This window comes from Styela clava, chromosome 3, assembly GCF_964204865.1.
Source record: "Styela clava chromosome 3, kaStyClav1.hap1.2, whole genome shotgun sequence".
Taxonomy (NCBI): domain Eukaryota; kingdom Metazoa; phylum Chordata; class Ascidiacea; order Stolidobranchia; family Styelidae; genus Styela; species Styela clava.
This window is the reverse complement of record NC_135252.1, coordinates 1,077,845-1,084,924: the sequence shown is the minus strand read 5'-3', so window position 1 is coordinate 1,084,924 and position 7,080 is coordinate 1,077,845. Positions and strand designations below refer to the sequence as shown.

The 7,080-nt window shown below is 35.5% G+C and overlaps 1 long non-coding RNA gene across 1 annotated transcript; it reads right to left on the bottom strand.

Annotated features, from left to right (window-relative positions):
* Positions 1 to 3,244: 3,244 nt before the first annotated feature.
* Positions 3,245 to 5,967, bottom strand: LOC144420878 (uncharacterized). Its single transcript, XR_013474784.1, has 3 exons — positions 5,911 to 5,967; positions 5,588 to 5,646; positions 3,245 to 3,310 (listed from the first exon to the last, which is right to left on the bottom strand). It is a non-coding gene; the product is annotated as an uncharacterized LOC144420878 (long non-coding RNA).
* Positions 5,968 to 7,080: the final 1,113 nt, after the last annotated feature.

Sequence of the window (7,080 nt, the reverse complement as noted above, 5' to 3'; positions counted from 1 at the left end):
AAACCCTTATTATCTTTGCTATATAGCCTATTCCATTTTCAAGTTTTTCTCTTCTAGATTTGAGCTTTTTTGTGACTTAGGGTAAACATACGCAAGTAATAAAAATAAAAGCTTAATGGAATCAGATTCGGAAAGATTTCGATTCGAAAACTTTTGCTTTGAGATTCGATTCGAAAAAAAATGTATCCAGAAGTGGCAACCCTAGTCTTAATAAATACCTTCATCCCGGCATCGATAATAAAATTACCGTTTGACGATAAATTTACAAAAGTTTATAAGTAAGATCAAACCAAAGCATAATATAAAGATTAGAATAACATAAATTATGGGTTTAGGGTTCAAAATCAATCTTTATTAATAATGTCTTTGACAGCTGTTGATGTCGTGAACGCAGGTATACCCGAAAAATAAAACTTTGATGACTGTCGCCGACCCGCAAGAATTGATACTTGCAAAAATGAGAAAGGGCGGGAATATAATATTACCGTATATCCCCGAATATACGCATATCTCGCGAATAAGCCGACTCCATTAAAACGTCAATTTATAAAAATTTGCATATAAGCCGGCCCTACGAATCGTTACACGCGCCACCTTAAGAAAGGCCTAGAAAGAAAACAAACTTACTGTAACGCAAACATTTCGTCACGTTTATCGTTTCTGCCTGTTTGCGAGGGTTGTAGGTTGATTCTTACTTGTAACTCTTACTTGAAATTAATGTTAATGAAGTCTGTATTGCTTTTCAATGCGTGTGATTTGTATTAGTGGAAGGGATTGTGTCGGGAGTTCAAAAGAAAGTTTCTGAATCAGCATCAAACAATTTCTTCTGATCGCCCACAACGGCAGTTAATTTCATTCCATGTCTGTTTCAAGGAAAGAAATACCCTGTATTAATACATCCTTATAAATCGCTGATTCTGAAATCGCTATTAAAGGGATTTTCAAACCTGGTAGAATGAATGTACTTTTGTGGCATATTTACAAGCTCCTTTCTTTCGAGGTTGCTACAGTGGGCAATTCTTCGGTAACTTGGTAATATGAATAATTTTATTTATCATTTGATTTTGAATATTGTGTCATTACTTCAACAGCGTGAGCGATATCATGCATGAAATATTTCAATTATAACGGAGGCGAAACGGCTGGCCGTAAATCGGCGCAAGCGGTCACGTGGATAGAGGTTTTTAAAATTCGGGCGGCTTTTTTGCTTTACAGCTATAGCGCTCCAGATAATAACGTTTGACCACGAAACGGCTGGCCGTATATCGATGCTGTTGTCCTCATGTAAAAGATAAAATCAAATTTAGTCAAATACAAGCGGTCACGTGTACAAAGGTGATACTGGCGGCGTTACTTGCATTACGGCGATAGCGATCCAAATATTAACGTTTGACCACAAAATGGCTGGATGTAAAAGCTAAAATCTAATTTAATCAAATACAAGCGATCATGTGTATGATAAACAATCACACCTGCACAAGCGATCGTGTGTGTGCATGCACGCTCTTCATCGTGAGAACTAAGCATGGTTTGTAGCTGTTGGAATTACCGGCAAGTCGGCATCATATCATCTCATTACTTGATGAAAGTTATGCGCAAATGAGCCGATTTTTTTATTTGATCTGAGTTATGCGCGAATAAGCCAGTCCCCTAGTTTGGAAACTTTTTTTTTAGTTTTGCCTATTTGCGAGAATATACGGTACCTACTTCGGATATCACTGCCGAAACGATCGTGGTGACAAAAACAATCAGCGATCTAACGAAATTAATAACCAGTATAAAAAGCGCTTTGTTGCAGATTTTCAATGTTTCTTTTGATTTTCAAAGGGAGTGTCGACCAACGTTCTTCTGTTGTGTGTGAAAAATATTCATTATTCATTAAAAATACTATATTCAAAAAAATATTCGATTTTGCCCACTCCGATTCGATTTTGAATGTATACAAATATAAATGTATTGGAGTACATATTTTATTTTGGACATCGCATCGTGTAGAAGAGCAGTAAAGAGAAAACTTTTTTTTTTCAAAAATAGTACCTCCTACCGCAGGGGTGGGCAACCTCTTTTGGCTCGCCTGCCAAAATTGGCTAAATTTACAACAAAATTCTTACGCGTGCCGACCAAAATCAAAAATAATTCATTGCTACTTTCGAAACAAAGATACACAATAATAAACCTTTTTAAACATGTACAGACAGATTCACTATTCGAGAAAATATCAGTCCGACAAATAGATTTGATTATTTTTCTTATTCTATATCTGTGAGACTTCTACTGCTGCAACGTTGATAGAGATTTTACATTGGGTTTATATTCTGTAACATTCAGAGAAATACACGAACTACTGGTTTCATCTTCAGGCTACTCCTATTACGAGACTTAATAAAGTTCATAACTGAGAACAGAGATTCACAATCATATTATGTGGATGAAAACATGGAGAGTATTGCAGTTGCAAAGTTTTTAGGACATGGAAATTATAGGGAATGGCATCCCAATCATGCAATAGTTCGTTTTGTGCACTCCTCTCTTGTATTCCCTAATCGCTTACATTTCTTTCTAAATCAATTTATAACAGTAGGTTGGTAAGTAACTCTAACCAACATAAGCTTTACAACCTCATAAATCAAGCAGAAATGGAGAAAAAGGGTGGCACAGACGAATTATATTATGTAAGAATGTGAACAAATGAATGCTGCGGTCTTCGAGAGCTCACTCATTTGTTACGTCATAATATATTTCTTTGTAGTCATATGTCATGAAAAGACAAAAAAGTTTAGATAAATAATGGATTGGTAATAAATGATAATGAATAAACAAACACCTTGAAACTTTTTATCTGAAGGAGGATGATCTCGTTTCCGAAGACTTACTCGCGTGCCGAATTAATGGGCTCACATGCCGAGTCAGGGGTTGCCCACCCCTGTCCTACCGTATCGTTAGATATCAGTGGATGCTTGTCAGAGGCCCTGTTTGAAGCAAAAAAACTAACATTGATTGAAAAAAATAATACATGTATCTGTAAGCATGTAGGGCTGATTTTAGATTAGAGATACAGATGCTTGCAAAATACTTGTGAGTTGTGCCACTAGCAAAGTATTTTGCCTTGCTATTGAGAAAATACTTGCTTTTAGAATCAACTCGATTTTCTGTAATAAAGCCAGTGTCCTCCCAGGTCCTGATCCAGTTTGGCTGTAATTCATATGATGGTAGTAGTGTAGATGAATGATGGTTTTATTGGGATGTGATCTTCTAGAAATTTCCAGATTCCAACTTCAACGAACTTGAAACTTCGACTATGTGCCTCGATCTGATAAACAACAACTAGAACTAGAAAAGTGGAAGTCTGTTCAAGAATAGTAGTTTCTTACATATTGGTAGATATCGAAGGATACTTGTACAAAGCCTTTTTCAAGAAGGCGTGAAAATGCACTAAATAAAAAATTGAATTGTCACTCTTTTTTAATAGGGAGAACTTTTACTGTGAAATTTACATACTTATTTTACCGTTTCGTTATTCGGTTATACCATGTACCATTCTAAATCAATTCGAAAAACAGAAATCTGAAAAAAATGATATGATACTGCAAGGTGGTCCAAACTGCGGCCCGCCGATGCATTCCGTGCGCCCGCAGAACTATTTTAGTGTACACTACTAAACCATTGGCAGATATATGTATTCATTAGCAGAATAATTTTGAATATTTTTTAAATATTCCAACTGGGAATAATCCTATTCCTAATCCTGATTAATGTTTGTTAAAATCACGGAATTTCATTGTTGTAACTATAAACATCAAGATGGTGGCTATATGGGAATGACGTCCTGATTTAGCACCGTGCGATCCATATTTTTTTTATCTGGGTCCAATGTCCCAACATAGACGAACTTGGTTGTTTTTTGACTGTAGCACTAGGCCTTCTCACGCTATGAGTAATAAATTCATCATACAATGAGTGTAGAAAAAAGGTGAACGTGTAGGTGAGAGTAATCGTATTCCCTTACCCACAACAACGTTAAACCACAGCCATGATTTTTCCAACTGGGGTTAAGGTGAAATTAAAACATTGCACCAAAAGTGCAATTCACGACAACGTAATGCGTTCAATAACCTAATACATTCACAGCAAAATTCCACAGTTACATGTAGCCCGCCTCTCTTCGCCTGACGGTGCTTGGTGAATATTTGGCAAGCCGAATTTCAAACATCGACTATTAAGCCGTAGTCAGCGGGCCGTACCCGCATTTAGAAATAAATCATTAAAATTCGCGAAAATTAATTTTAGAGAGAACTATAACTAGCAGATGTCAGTAGTGTCATAATGGTTTATATAAACAAAAACACGCTCGCATGTAGCGCTGATCAAATTCATGAAAAGTGAAACTATTACTTGGAATTTATTGTTAATCAAATTGATTTTTTATTGCCATTCAAATTTAATGATTATTCACATGCGCCGTGATTATTGGCGGGCAAAATCGTATTTTTTAATAGAGTTATTCAAATAAAGAGTATTGTCATTTTGAACAACAACGGCGAAACGATTGTCGCGAGAAAATTTTTTTTCTCGGATTCCACTAGAAGACTAGAATAAAAAACTCCGTAACAATGCGGCGTTTTTATTTCATAATTTTGTCATAATCGAAGGCTGCAGTAAAATTATTATGTCATATTTTTCAATTCCTAATTTTGCATAAAGCGTGTAAACACCGTTTTTGTAAATTTAGAAACGTCGAACCAGATAAGTAAGACAGGTAAATAAGGCATTTTATGGAAATTTCTCGAGATATTGGGGAGAAATATTATTTTGACCACGTAGAAATCCCATTATTGCCCAATCATTCACTTGTTTAGTATCAGTGTTTAACCCAAAGCTAAGTTACGTGAATATTCAACACTGAGTATTCAAGAGATTACCAATTTGAGGAGCTTTTAATTATTATTTACTACGAAAGTAACACGGACACCATCTAAAATTAAAAGCATAAGCATGTTAATCGTCAACTATGAGCTTCACAATTCACAAATATTGCATCTCGGGGTCAGTAATGATAATATTGTTCGCTTAAAATTGGAACCGTAATGTACAAACTGTTCCAATTTTAAGTGAACAGAGTTATCATTACTGATCCCGGGATGCAATATTTGTGAAGCACATAGTTGACATGCAAATCCTACACGGGAGATTAAAATCAGAATAAAATCAATTTGTGTTGTGAATGCACTCCTTATTAATAGCTTTCTTTAACATCTTCGCCAATGAGAACTCACAATTCTGTTCAAAATATAAAAACCAAAATACGATGTCCGTCGTCGCGTGAGAATTAACCCTTCTCTCCTTTTGAGCCCCCATAACGGCGGTTAAATTTGTTTCAGTCTGTTTCATGGTAAGAAGGGAAAATAAGCCTTCCGGAATTGAAATCAACAATTACACATTCTTATTTATCATTATCAGCGCCAACAAAAAGATAAAATAAATGATAAAATATGTGAAGATGAAAAAATTCTGGCTGTGTTATATCAGTGACTCCTTGTACAGGGCCTGTACATTTATGGTGAATGAGAGTCATATAAAAAAAACTTACTGTCAAACTCACGATTCTTCAAGAAATTTATGAGCTTGGCAAGCGAGTCACATTCAAATCTAAAATACAATAAAAATTTTGAATATATTAAAATTTTACAATCACTGATTTCTGATATTGATGGTTGAGAAAAATGGAAGACTTGAAGAGAAGAATTTATGATGAATTTATCTGGTAACATTAATTATGACTACACTGAATCCATATGTAAATGAGAATATATTATAATATGTCAGAATATTGTGTTTAATATTTCCACTAGCTACTGCTAAGATATGCAAAAAATGATTGAAGTCAAGTTTTTTTATAACAGTAAAACATACCTGGTTATTGCACAACCTTGGTGGTGCTTAGCCCCGCTTGTCTTCAATGATATTTTGCCTAAAAAGAATACAAACTTTCAATGGAAATATATTCCAATATTCAAAGATTTTTCAGCGATATTTCAGAATGGGTTATTGTTTCTTTTGCGGAAATTGGGAGAGTGATTTGACACCCTCTCCTTGTACCATCTGAAAACATTTGTCTCATCATTCCCAAACCAAGTAATTTATTTATTTACTCAATTTACCTCCACATTTTTATTTTCTTATTGCCTCCCTCCTCATTTTTATTTCCTTAATAACCTGAAAAAGTTCGATATTTTATAAACATTCAAAAATACAGACATTTTTGCGATTCCGGGTGCAGATGATTTATTACTTATCGACCTTAAGATCGGTAAGTATGTTGATAGGTATTTGTCTGTTTGTATGTTTGTCTGTTAGATGAACGCGATATCTCACAAACACGTGGTTGAATCTGCTCCAAATTTTGCATGTGCATGCATCTTACCTCGGACCAGAAGCCTATAGATTTTGGGTTAATTATGTCATATAATTAGCGAGTTATTAACTAATTACCGATCTAAGATCGATAAGTCTTCGGTCTCCGACCGATATTCTCGTTTTTCCTATTAGAGATATTCATAACCTTTGACCCGCTGCGACTTATTGCAAAAGGAGGTGACGACTAGGCCCGACCGATATATCAGCCATGTTTTTCACAAATTTCGAACTATCGGTATCGGCAAATTTTACCAATATATATCGGCCAATCACGTGACTGCCAAAGTGTCCAAAATTCGCCGGGATTGCAGTTTTATCGCTTGTTTAATTGAGAGCGGTTCTGCCTAATACTCTTTTTCTTGGTTTTATTTCTCTTCTATTTCTCTCTTATCAAAAAGCGGCTTTTGACTGTGTCTCTCTTATCCAAAACGAACGTATGGCACAGGATTTAACACTTTGTAAGCGAGTTTGCGAGCGTGGTGGCTTGCAAATTGAAGCAAGAGAAACACGTGAACCTCTTATTTGTGTCAAATAACATAAGTTGATTCATAAAGAATTCTTTTGACTAAGTTTCTCTTATCCAAAACGGTCGTACGGCGGCACAGGATTTAACACTTCGTAAGCGAGTTTGCGAGCGTGATGGCTTGCAAATTGAAGCGAGAGAAA